The sequence below is a fragment of the Anser anser genome (genome assembly GCF_964211835.1).
Source record: "Anser anser genome assembly, chromosome: 11".
NCBI classification, from domain to species: Eukaryota; Metazoa; Chordata; class Aves; order Anseriformes; family Anatidae; genus Anser; species Anser anser.
The window spans coordinates 8,843,074-8,857,271 of NC_139732.1; the positions used below are offsets into that span (position 1 = coordinate 8,843,074).

At 41.2% G+C, this 14,198-nt stretch overlaps 1 protein-coding gene across 3 annotated transcripts in view; it reads right to left on the reverse strand.

Moving 5' to 3' along the window:
- Positions 1 to 11,887, reverse strand: part of LOC310905613 (uncharacterized protein) — a 140,362-nt gene extending 128,475 nt beyond the window's left edge. For 2 of the 3 annotated variants that reach the window (XR_014589160.1, XM_083852140.1), the window contains exon 1: positions 11,494 to 11,887. The gene's annotated coding sequence lies outside the window, so the exon portion shown is untranslated. Of the gene's footprint in view, positions 1 to 1,648; positions 1,912 to 2,678; positions 2,751 to 11,493 lie in introns of those variants that run through there. The other variant, XR_014589161.1, reaches the window with a different exon arrangement.
- Between the last annotated feature and the right edge of the window lie 2,311 nt (positions 11,888 to 14,198).

The window sequence follows — 14,198 nt, forward strand, 5'->3', positions numbered from 1 at the left end:
ATAATCTGAATTTCTCTATAACAAAATTCCATTCTTAATGGAATTTACATATAGATCACCCCCAGCCACAAATAATTTACTATTACTTTAAGTCCTAAAGGACAGGCAGAAAAACTGTGAAAAATCACTCCAGCCATACTTAATTTTAATTATTCTTTTAAATCAGATAAAGACCCTGAAGTTAAATTCTCATAATTAAATAGAAATTAAAAGTTTCTAAAAGCCTTATTTTCAACTCCAATTTTAAATGCAAATGAATATGTAAGAGAATCACCCAATGAAAAAGAAATGAGTAATGTTCATCCACAGTGTTTTGTTCCATAGCCACAAAACTCCTCCGTGACCTGGGGACCCATGGAAGTCTTGATTTAGTTAAAGGCTGGGTGCAAGCATCCAACATTGACCAAAAAGTCCTTGTTATTTATCAGGGTTACCCTTCCCCGTGTCTGCAGAACTGCCTGGCTTTACTTGAAAGAGTCCTAATGTTTCCATGATGGACTATGAGTTTGTATGGCTCACAGTGCCATGGAAATCAACAACCCATTTGAAAGAGAAAAGCTGACTTTCCTTCTTAATAAAGGTATGTTCCATCACCCATTCAGTTCAAGTCTTTATTGATCCAAAGTGAATTGTGCCTGGACTAAATCAACCCAAAGCTCAAGATCCCCTTGAAAACGTGCTTCATCACCAGCCTTAACTCATCTTCCTGTCCCCACTGGCTTCTAAAGCTAGAGAAAACACATATATTTAAGCAGGTTAAATATGATATTCAGCAACAGAAAAGCCAAATACGGATATGCAGCACCAATGCACATACACACACACAAAAGGTGGTGCCAACATGCCAGCACATGCTGGGGACACAGGTTCAATTCTCCGTGTCACCAAGATGTTGCACTACCCTAGGAAAGTCACTTAGGTCACGTCTACGTGACAATATCCCTCTGTGCTCTCATTTCCCAATTGTAACATGAAGACAATAACGTTTCCTAAACACATTATATACTGAGCTTTGGGTGCTCAGATTCTGGTTTTGGCCATCTTTGCAAAAGCAAAGAAGTGAAGTAAAATAGCGGCTTATGATGTTGACAGTATTACCAAAAATAAAGATATAAAAAAGTGGGTCAGCTGGCACCAAGGCTGGAACAAGCAGCCCTTATTCATGCTAACAGCTAGTCCACACTGGAGAAAACTACTCCATAATGGTTCCAAGCTGGACTCAGAAGAGGTAGCTGAGGAGCTGAGTTACAAGCTGAAAAGATGTGCACACAACAGCAAGGTCTTCACCCTGTTTTGTCCTTGTCCTCTACTATGTACAGCAAACACCAGGCTCTCCCCACTGGGAATCTTATCAAAGAGCAAAGGGAGGGGAAAAAAAGAAAATAAAGGAAATAAAGAGAAAGCAATAAACAGTGTAAAGAGAAACTGCCTTTACTTGTTGTGATGACTAGACTTTTTTGTTTCTCTGTACGTGGTTTGCAGCAAGTACAAAGCGCTGGCATTCCCCTTTGTATAATGGGAAAATGACAGGTAAAAGTAAACACCCACATGTAAACATACACACTGTAAGGACACCACCTTGTTTTGGCTACAACAGCAAGTCCCTCCTAACTTTTCTTAGACTATAGGCTCAAAACAAAATACTTACTCTTTCACTAGACTTTGCACATTTTGCAGATCTTTTTTTTTCTTCTTTTAATCTTATTCTGTGTTTTAGGTTCCTCCCCAGAGGCACTCAACAGGTGCCCACATTTAATGTCAGAGAGCCGTCACGCACATGCCAGCTTCCCTCCCCTCTCCTGGGTGCTCTGGAGGAACAGGCCTGTGTGATTTCAGAGCAACTCCATGGGCAGTTTTTCCTCCTGCAGTCTGAAGTTCTTGGCAGGAGAGGTAAGCACGGGGGAAGCAGAGCTGGAGGGCAAAAGGACAAATGAGAATTCAGACTCTTTAGATGGATGTTGTAAGGAACTGAATAGATTTATTAGGAGGTAAAGGCAGATTTTAGTGTAGAGACCAAAACCAAAGATAAAACTAAAAAATTAAACAAGACTTGAGCAGTTGAGCTCTTAAGCTGCATTTTACTTCTTTTGCCAGTAACCTCCGCTGTACCTTCCTGTCACCTTTACAAGCCAAGACCTGCATCCTTCTCCACGGCTGTGGTGTATCTGGCACTCCGAGCTCCGCTTCTATTACCAAAGAGCCCATTAATAACAACAGTATGAGCTTCCAGGCTGTCAGAACTGTTTTCATTTCAGATTTTTCTTCTCTTGTAAGAGAAAAGAGCGTAAAACAATGCAGCTCTGTCTCCCTCTAGTTTATGGCAAGTAGAGCTTGAACAGCAGAGACATAGCTAGCATCTTATAGCTCCCATCCAAGGCAGGAGAGCTCCATGCTCAAGTTTTTCTGACTGTGTATTAGGAACAAAATGTTCCTGACACAATGCGTTGTAGGTCACTGTAAAAACATAGTCAAGATCAACTACTCCTCTTTTATTCAGAGCTAAACTAGGTGAGGTCAACCCCCGGTATGAAGGTGAGCGCTGCTCATGCCCAGCTCTCAGTACAGGTATGAAACCCATCCAGGATGTCACAGCAGGATAACCATCATCCCCCTGCCACCTCCCTGGTGCTGTCTTCTGACTGGCCAGAGCCTGCTGCCTAGGGCTGAGCCCCATGTACCTGGCCACTACTGCTTTCCTCCTCATTGTCGCCAGCAGCCCTGCAGGGAAGCACCCTCTGCTTCCATGGCCCTCTCAACCACAAAAACAGTTCAAAGGCTTCTTCTTAAAGGCCCCTGAAATCTGAAGGCACCTGTTACTCAACCTAAGTAACCTATTAACTTAATTAGGTAAATCAGCAACAATTCTTAGCCTCTTTGGTTGTTTTGATTATTATAGGAGCAACGCCCCAGCTAAAAGTATCCCAGAATACAAGTCATGAATGAATGTGAACATGAGACGTGATTATTGTAAGGTTTTATGTAAGGTAAGCGTAAGATTGCATAGGATTTTTGCACTCAATCCATGACAGGAATGCTAGTGCTTTCATATAGAAAAGTGCAAGGTGATGAAGCAGAAGTCACTACTCTCCTCTGGAAAACCAGTATGATGCTAAGCAGACTGGCCTAAGTGGTTCCCCTGGTCCACAGCAGGAAGTTTTACAGTGAAACAATCTGTCCCAATGTGTTAAGTTTTGATTGTCATTCCGGAAACAATTAATGTGAATATTTTGTCTGGATTTGCAATAAAAGTGACTTGCCAGCAGGCTTCTGAACACTACGCATAAAAGCTTTTTTTTTTTTTTTTCTCTTGGGAAAAAAAATACCATGAAAAGACAATCTGGGCAACTCTGATCCCAGACGCAGTCCTGGAACAGGCTAAGTCCGGATTTATGGCATGACACTGGCTCCTGAGTGCATGCAGGGAAATCCATATCACAGTCCTGGCAGTCTCCTGCGGAGGGTTCGACCCAAGGCTAAAGCAGCCGTGGCACGCCTCCAGCACAACGTGCCTCAACACAGCCCCAAAGTTGCAGGCTTGGAAAGAAACAACAACGTGAAAAGCAGTTAGACAGCTATTGACACACAGTTCTCTTTGACATGACTTGACCACGGAGCATGGTATCAATTAAAAGAAGAGAATGCAAAGGAGGCTAGGAGAAAATTGAAGTCTCTTAGAAAACAATTCTTCAGTGAAAAGGTTTGCTAGGATGGATGCTATGTGGGAGCTCCAGAACAGTAATGTCAACACTACCAGATGATTTAATCCTTATCCACAGATTTAAATCTCCAGTGTGCAGCTGTTATGTATCTCAAGCATCTCATTTGCAAAGTATTTAATAAATAATAATTTTATAAAACGCATGAGCAGATCTCCATCTTCATTTTTATTCCTTTGCTATAGGGGCATTAGTTTGAGGCCAATCGCTTGGACTTGATCTCAATTTATCTATCAAACAGAAACCTTCAACTTGCATCTGACTAGGCCTGCATGTTTGACTATCTATTTTTTCTCGCTCTTCCATACTCTGCGAGGGTCTAAATCACTACTGCTAGATGTCAGTCAGTGTGGATGGCAACATAAGATACTCACTGGCGTTATGAGATCCTATCTGCAGCACTATTGTCATGTCACAAACCAAGGAAATGCAGCTTTGTCCTTGTTACAGCTGCATGGACCTTTTGGGCCCATGAGGATAAGGACTCGAGATGCTAGAGTACAGGCAAGGGGAGCAGAGAGCGAACCTCTCAGACCCCTTCACGCACCACAGAGCTTCCAGCACTGCAGCACAGCAATGGCCTCCAGGTGTCTGGACGATTCAGAGCACTTCAAGGCCTCGTTTGTGCCTCAGCAACACCTTGCAGCCTACAGTCAGCCTTCAGCAGAAACTCCGTTTACCACAAAGCTTCCTCCATCAAGGTCTGACATCCCTCAAGTGTCGGCAGAGGCCAGCCACAGGGCTCATCCTAGGAGCCGATGGCTCGAGGCGACATCGCGGAGCAGATCTTGTGTCCAGGTAATGGCAACGCTCCCTGAAGCAAATCAGGTACCAGCCACATCAAAGAGCAGCATCTTTCTTCCAGGCGTACTCAGGGCACCCTGTTGAACTTGTTGCTCTACTCTTACATACTTGTGAGAAAGAATAGAAATACTCTATAAAAGAAAATCCAAGTGAAAAGGACAGTGACCCAAACAGAAACCTGTCTGTGGAAATAAAAAGGGCAGCAAGTAAGAAAGAAAGAAGTGTGCCAAGAAAATACAAACTGTCAAGACCTCTGACTGCCTGTAACCAGCCTCTACAAATATTCCCCCCACCGTTTCTTAGCTGCACTAAAGGCTAAGAGCATTTCAGTGCTGTGGGGAGGATGTCCAACTGCAGAAGCAGGGAAGACCAGTGCAGAGCAGCAAAGCCTGAAGCCCCCAGCCCCGGTGCAAGGAGGGCAGGTGCTGGGCAGCTTCCAGCCCTGCCACAGGCAGCCCCTCGCCCCTGCACCACCTGCTACCAGCCATCTGCTCGGGACAGAGAGATGTGTGCGTCCGACCCACCACGCAAATCCCCTGTGAAAAGTACCTGTATCTGAACACAGTTCCTGTTTTTCCCTTCTGTGATCATTTAGGATGAGATGAAAACCCACCACAAGGATAACATGACACACGTAATTCAGAAACCATCCTCTGAGTTAGGAGCAGGGCTGAGTCAAAGGGGAACGTCCTAGCACAGAAAGCATACTGTGCGGTTAGGGAAAGAACGTGGCTGCGAGGAGAGGCCCCCATGCGCTCACACGGGAAGGACACCGGTGGTGCAAACGTCTTTAGCTTCAACTGCAAGGAGGAGGGAGAAGAAATCGTCTGGCAATAGAGCTCAAATGGAGACACATACATATAGCCCTATCCCACCAATGCAACCACCGTGTTTCTACAAACACGACTGCAAGTTTTGTAGTAACATGAGACCAGGAATCATAAATTATATGTAAATTGCTTGTGTATAATTTACAAATACCTAGGGCTAGATATTATTATTCTCTGCATTAATAGCTTTCTATCAAACTTTCAGATTGTTGCATTGCAACTTAGCATTCTCCCTGCTCCTCCGTGACCCCACATGTGAAGACACATATTGTAAAAGAACAATATTTGCTTATGACCAAAGGGGAAAATATCCTTGTTATACTGCAGAGCTTATATTTGCCATAGGAAATAAAAACAACAAAAGGAATCTAAATCGTTTTCCTCAGAAATATGAAAGCAATATGATCTCTGCCTGCCTATGATTAAGGGTGCTTTGTAAACAGATTGCTGTTCATTTTGTAAGTCAGATACCATAATATTGCAGGATCAGGGTCTGTTAGTTTGAAAATATTTAGCAATCCTACAAGTTAAACATGATATATATAAATAGAACTTTCTAATTAACATTTCTCTTTTGTCTGTCACTTAATTTGCCTTCTTTTTCTAATGGGTAGCAAGCACAATGACAGCGTGGTGTTACTCTTGAAATAAACCTGCCATGACAAAAGCGTGTGTCTTGGATTTATTTTTAACAAAAAGAACAAAAGCAGTGCCTCTTCCTGTGGTTTGCTTTTTTTTCTGTCTCTAGGTTGTTCTGATAGTAGGTTGATTGTTTCAGTAAAAAAACAATAAGTAGAAAACATTTTTTCCAAATTGATATTCAGTACTTTACCCTGCCCTCTAGACCTGAGATACCTGGCAGATACTTAAGGGTCATCTGTGTTATTTGACAAGTGTTACAGCTGGTATGACAGGCAAAGATACAACCTCGACACTCATTCTATGCTGCCATTTTGAACCTAACTCTGGTGGCAAAATGTTATATATATTTTTTTTAATATGAAATGTGATACCTTAGTGCTGAAACATGAATTTCCAGACACGAGATAATATCAAAGTGACCATTTATGATGCCTGAAATCATAACCTCTACAGAAGGCTCAAAGACTCATTCCACACAAGAGATACATACATAAAACACTGTAGTCATTTATGGATGCCCTTTAGCCCAGATGTCTAAAACTATTCTAGTGAAATACAGCAACCTAAACACAGCTTTCTAGAGAAGAAAAAAAAAAGGGGCGGGGGGGTAAGGAGCAGTTTTGTCATTTTTCTCTCTAAGGAGTTACAGAAACAATTCCACTTACTCCTACTGATACTACATGAATATGAAAATGTTATCAAATACAGGGCACTTCCTACTGCAATGCCAAGTACTTGAATGGATGGATAACAGTAAGCATTTCCAAAGCAGCTCCTACTTTTGAGAAGTTTCACACCATCTCTCTGAGTTTATTTTAGTGTCAACTGAAGTGAAATTCCTAGAACCCAAATTTGGGAAACTAACTTCTTTGTGAAGTTAATGTAAAGACCTCCAGAGGGGAGTCAAGCATGTAAGTGAGGCCATACAAGTCAGTGCTATAAACACACTATTTGTGTTCTCCTGTAAGTTTGTAGAACCTTACGCTCTTCCTGGAATTCAAGAAAAATATCCATAAAATTACGTAAATCCAAAAAATCCATCCATACATGCACAATATAGTCTTATATCTCCTTTGGTCTGTACAATTAACCAAGGAAGCCAGTTTTTAGCTGTGGCTGGGCACCAGGTGCCATGGATTGCCACAGTTTCGGACACTTTACTAAATGATTATACGTGAAACTAAAATTAGATGGGGAAGCGGATGCCCCAGACACAGAATGGATTTCCTGAGCTCTTCAGAGGCACTTCAGCTCCTCACCACCTTTGAGAGGAGAGAACATGGCTCTCCAACTCCCCCTGCCTAAGCAGATGTTACCCCATTTTTCTCCTGATCCCTCTAACAGTGATTTACAAAGTCGCAGCCTAATGTCTTCTAGTATGTCTGAGCCGCAGACATTTTTGCGCATACTGCATGGATGTATCGGAGCAAGCACTGGCTCTTGGGAGTGTGATCGTCCCTTCCTCTGAGACTTGCAATGTGGACCAGCAGGACAGAGAAAGAACAAGGTGCATTACAGCCTGCATCTGCCTATGTAGCTGCGCTAAGATAAGCTGCAATCTTGCGTTTAAGCTAATTAATTAACTGCTTTCAACCATCGCTGTTTCTTCACAGCTTTCTTAGTCTGGCAGTGATAAATACACACTAATGATGTTAATAGTTCAGATTTACACAGCTGGAGCAACATACAGAACAGTGTTCATACGTGCAGACTTGGTAAGATCCCGAGGCGCCCTGCACTGGGGTAGCAGCGCCGAATTCATGGCAAGTGTGCAGAGTTACACCAGAGAGAACCCATGACCTCTGCACAGGGACTCATACTGTGGGCATTAAGCCTAAAAGCAAGAATTGTATATTCATAAAATTACATACTCACCAAACAGGCTACTACGGTGGAAATCACCTCTCCTTCAATTACGGCATGTAATTTTTAACGCTGTTCAAGACTAATTACAGTGAAGTACTTAACTGGGCTGCAGCTGACTGATAATGCTCTGGACTGCTTGCCTCTTTCTCCTCACAGTTGCCAGGTGGAGAGATCTAGATTAGTTTACACCACATAATGAGAGCTTAAAGTTGAAAACATGAATGAACATTGCATGGTTCAGTTTGGTCCCCTTTGATAAACTTCGTGTATTAAAAACCCCCTTCTACTAATCAATTCTTTTCATTTGCCTTTCTTATCTTGCCAGGAATCACTATGCACTTGGGTGTTTTGTTTAAAATGTAAATGAAATCATAATGTAAGAGTTTAGAGTCAATAACCAAATACACAAAAACAGTGAGTTTTTTTTCTTGCATTAACGTGACCTATTTGCATGTTGGTTATGTTCTAAAAAGGCAATTATGTTAGCTCCTTTTCAATGCCTTTAGAAGACTGCTCCTTTTGGATTCCTCAGGATTCATGCTACTAAAGAAAGATGACTATAAATATAGCGTTGCTTATTTGATCCAACTGTTACAGAGTTCAAGGGAGAAGGAGAGGGAAGACCATTAGAGAGAATATGTTTCTGTCAAGTTCTAGTATTTGTGCTATTTTCAAAACACGCTTTTCTCTTCAGTACCCCTTCTCAAAACAAAACAAAACAAAACAAAACAACAACCAAACATCCAGAATTTCCTCACTTCTAAGAACTTAGTCTGCAGAGCCAAAACATGACAAAAAAAAGGCTTTTCAGCCTGGGTCACAACTGGTTGCTAGTCTTCAGAAAAAAACATCCACAAAAGACCTTTTGCCCCAGCTCAGGAGGACGAGGACAGAGAGGGAACAACCTAGGGACACTCATGACATGTTTCTGCCGTAATTCTAAAAGCGACAGAGAGAACTTTACAGGCCATAAAGTGTTAAGAGCTCCTACAGCTTGGGACACGTACATGTTAGTTGTAACACGTTTGAAATATGTTCATTTCTCATCTACAGCAGCACGAGTGCATTACACAAGCCTATGTGCATGACTGGAAGGCCTTCAGCTCTGGAGAGAGCCACGATGAGCGGCGCCAAACTCACCCCGCGGTGCCACCAACAGCCCGCAGCACAGGGGCACCAGAGAAGCCAGGACAGGGTGCACTGAAAGGGCCGAGTGAGTGCCGTCCTGCACAGCAAGCCCAAGGCACAGGCGCTAGGTATTACTTTGTTGTTTTGCCTTCTGATGAACAAGACTCCCATACTGATCCTTCACGACGAGAAATACTGGGAGGTGGTGCTCTGACTCTTACAGAACACTGCCAAAATAATTTCATTCTCTTCACTAACGTGTACAGATTAATTACCAATGTAAAATACAGAATGCCTGAAGAAATGCAACGCGTTTCATTTTCGCACCTGGTGAAAACTAGCTACAGCTGCAATAACCTGCACTGCCGTGCAACCTGATGCACCGATCCCCCCCCGACTGTTGTGTTTTATTGGATGTAACAAAGGAGACAGTAAGCAAAATTATCATTGCAAAACCTTTCAACTGCTCCGAGAAGGGAATGACAGGAAAACAGTCAGCATCGGTTTTCCCACGCGGTTCTGTTGCAGCAAAGTATATCTTGGGAATAAGTTTTATAAGACAAAATTTTCAGGAGCATAAATGGGATTGAAAAAAATGTACATGCAACGTTGCTTATTCTGAAAATGTTATTAATGCTTACATAAGTAATTGGCAAATTTGCCAGTTGTTCATTACAAATGAACAATTGGCAAAAAAAGTTACTATATTTTGTCATTAAAAAAAATCAGCTGTAGAACTCTGGAATACTTATAAGCAAAGCAGGTTTGGCATCTGCCTGTAATCCATTAAGCAAATGAGTAATCAGAGTGGTTGTATAAAAGGTTTATAAGTTGTATAAAATAATACACTAAAGGTAGTACTGCATGGGAGGATAAAACCTTTTAATTTTATAAGGTAGGCAAGTAATTGTACGAATGGATGTGCTTACCTATCCATTAACAACTGCCTGCAGAACATATGAAATGAGCTAATAGCAATAATTATCTGGAATTAATGATGAACATAAACATTTCTTTACACTCACTAAATAAGCAGCAACTGCAGTTTAGTATTCACCAATGGTGCAACCAGAGCATGGCATTTACCATGATGAAAGGGAGTAGCCATACCAAAGAAAGCTACAGAGAAGTGGCATTTCTCTATTAATAACAAAACTGACAATTTGGAGCTTTAATTTCACTGCTGCTGAAGCCCGCATGAAAAGGCTGGACTGCAGCCAAAATGCAATAATCACAATGTCTGCAAATCAAAGAAATAAGCCATCAAGGAGCTCCAGTCTTTCTACACAATATAATTATCGAACAGTATCAACCCCTCTCACTGTCTGAACTTTGGAACAAAGATCTTGTCGCAAGTGGAGTGGGATACTAGAAGTGATGAAGCCTCTTCCTCCCAACCAGTCACAGATGAGACCCGAGATTTGGCTATTGCTATGCTTATTTTTGCCACCGCTGTACCAAGGAAGGTGTATTTTACTTGGAAAAGTATGAAATACAAGGGCTTTTGTGCATCTCCTCTATTTCTTTTAGTCACTTCTCTAACTGTAAGTAGAGAATGTCCCAATTTAGCTTTTTCTTCACTACAGCTGCTTGCAGTTTGCATTTTGCATACTGCTTGCCCATCTGATGGGAGATGAGCAGGTGTGCACTGAGCTCTGTTCCAATTTAGATTTTGTGTTTTAAAACAGACCATAACTTGCCATAGGCATTTGGATCTAGGACAGAATGCCAAATACAGAACAGGAAGGTTTGCTTCTTAATTGCCTAAGTAAATAAAACTTTCTTGTGAAATGTGTTACTATATAAAACATTGATGAAATACCACAGGGTATTTCTACATTTTCCAATCCCCACCCTCAAAAAAAGAATACTAACAACTGAATTTCCCACACTATCTTAATAGCCACAATAATTCTTCCTTCCGGTCAGTAAAAAGCATCGCAGTGACTGGGAACAGCTCCTCCGGGAAGGCCATGGAGCTTCTAGGATTTCGCCTGGGGCGAGAAGGGGCATAGAGAAAACATATTTTGATATGTTGCAACACAGGCTGCAGCAAGGAAATGAAATGATTTATTGTGCTGGGTATTTAGAAAGTTGGTTACTGCAATAAGGAAGTGTACATCCACTACGTGCATCGTGAATGCACAATGGACAATACCCCTCGGTTATGCAGCATGAGTCCATGATGTTGCTCCTACAGTCTTGTGTTGATGAGAAATGAATGTTTGCTTTGGATTCCATCTCAGATCCTTACACTTGGGGACTTTAATGAAGACTACCCAGACCCCTCAAGGCAATATCATTATATAGCACTAAAAAGTTTAATTGTTTAGCATGGCCCTGATTCCTGTAAGTCGTATGTATTTGGGGATAGTCCAGGCACTATTTGGCTTCATATACTAACACTTCCTTGACTCTGCCCACCTTGACCATTCTCATTAAGAAGAGGTCCATGCAATCTAAATTATGCTGACCAGTATTTCTAGCAGAGATTTCTTCAGACTCACCCGTTCACCTACATCCAGTCTTGCACAGGGCCTGGAAGGCAGCAGCAAGCATTCCTCATCCTACTCCATGCCCTATCCAGGTGTCTCGGAGCAGAGCACCCAGCCTCCAGCACAAAGCCGCAGATGTTCTGCTGGTAAAATTGGCACAGCCCAAAGAACATTGCCACTATATATTAGTCTAGGACATCGCCTTTGGATGATACAACATGGAGGTCCTGCAGTAATTTTCCTACACATTTCAAAATCGTTAATCTTTCTCATTGCAAATGCAAAGTTGGACCCCAATCTGAGCACACAACCGCTAATCTGTGTTCAATTTTTTCTTTCATAAACTATTTTCATCTGTGTAATTACTAAGTTTTAATACCTGTGCTCTTATTTCCACCATTTTTAGCTTGTCTTGTCAACGCTATTGTCTCCCTGCATTTTATTTCTGCTTTCCACAGAGCATTATAACAAACATATCACAATTAATCTAATTATGTTATTATTACATCATCAATTATGAATAGGATTCATCTCATCTACATTAGTCATGTACAAGTTAAGGATCTAGCTTCTCTGGTCCATTGCACAGATTAGTCACTAAAGACAAATACCTGTGAAATTGATCCATGTGTGTCTCACAGCTGAAATGGGGTATTTTGCCCCATGGAGCTATGTCTTCCTATTGCTTGACTATAGAGGAAGCCTTCTGTCATTGCTTAGGTGCTCAATTTTTAGGCACAATAGATAATCCCATTCACATACAATTCCTATTTTATTAGGACTTTTCTTTGTATTTATACTGAAAAGTTGTTTGTTCTCGCACACAGAATAAATGTTATTACTTCACTTGTTGAACCTTCTTGACCAGGGGCAAGTTGGAAAGCATTGATGTTTCTGTTGGAAGAAGTGCCCCTTATCCTCAGATGTTGTCCTACTAACAGATATTCACATACCCATGATTCAACAACAAGACATTGCATTACCAGGAAGCAGGAATAAATTATGAAATGCATCAGTAGTTAACTCAACTGTTAATATCTAGAGTAATGCTGAAATCAGGATAAGTTTGCTAAAGCAACTTTTTGTTGCCAGAGATCTGTCAAAGGATTTTTCACTAGAAATACTCCAGTGATATAAATAAACTTTTGATCTTTTTTAGGCTTTCATGTTTTTTTCATAGTCTACCCAAATAATATAGAATGATTTGTAAAGCAGTTCTATTTTCTTTAGTTTGGGGAGGAAAAAAACAAAACAAAACAACAACAAAAATTATATTGAGGATGAAGAATTTACTACTAAAAAGAATTAAAAATTCTAAATGTTTCCATGTATAATATTTGTGTCTTAAATAGGCCATTAGGAATCCCTCATACTGCTGTTACTGTGCCCAACTGTTTCTTTTTTAACTGTCGCAGGTTTTATTAACCAAGAGAGCTCTGTGATAGTTTTACAAACTGTATAGTATACTACAAAACACTTTAAATGATCTAATTAAATCATAATTATAATCTGTGTTTTCCATTTTAGAATTGCTTTTCATTAAAGTTACTTTCATGGGATGGGATGGGATGGGATGGGATGGGATGGGATGGGATGGGAAGGGAAGGGAAGGGAAGGGAAGGGAAGGGAAGGGAAGGGAAGGGAAGGGAAGGGAAGGGAAGGGAAGGGAAGGGAAGGGAAGGGAAGGGAAGGGAAGGGAAGGGAAGGGAAGGGAAGGGAAGGGAAGGGAAGGGAAGGGAAGGGAAGGGAAGGGAAGGGAAGGGAAGGGAAGGGAAGGGAAGGGAAGGGAAGGGAAGGGAAGGGAAGGGAAGGGAAGGGAAGGGAAGGGGGACAAAACAGGAAGCCTATACATAATCCAAAACATTGCAGGTAGCTTTAACTAGAGTCTATGTATTCAAAATGCATTAAACACATTATAATGCTAAATATACTAACAAGAAGGATCACCCTGTAGGTAGCAAGAATGGTCACTTTTGCTGCATACAATATACAATTCTATAATAATTTAGAATGAGAGACCACAAATCACTGCTATTCAAAGAGTCCATTTAAATTATTTTCATACTCTGAATCCCAACTTCCTCTGTTTCACTTCCTCCCTGTTCCCCATGTCTGAATTCCCCAAATGCTAATCAACTAGGTCAAAAAAGTAAGCAATTTATTACTGCACCGAAACCCATGTTCTCTTTGTTTCTTCATTAAAAGACATTTGAGTCTCACTGAAATCAACCAAACTTAAACACGAGCCTAAGTGCTGTGGTTAATTTGGGCCTAAATCAACTTGGTATTACTCAGGATTTAGCTTCAAAACTCTTCAGAAATGTGGGTAGCTTTAAGAGAACAGATGGACTTGTCTCAGTGCAGAAATAATAAATAATAATAATGGCAATAGTCATAATAAAAAAATGGACCATATATCATCTTTCTGTAATAATGCCTGTACAAGCCACTTTCAGATTACCAAGAAGACCTATCCAGAGACATAAAACTCACAGAATGACAGGTGTGGAGGGAGAAGCCCAAACAGCAAAGACAGCAAATGCAGAGCATAGTCTTGTTGGAGACAGAAGTGCAAGGGTATTCTGGAGATGGTATTATGAACAAGCATTTGTATTCAACCTTAGTGCTACTACATTCTTCACTGAAGCTCTGAAACGGAAATACGGAATTCTGTAATTACTTCCTCGGTGATACCAGACCATGATTCTGATCCTGCA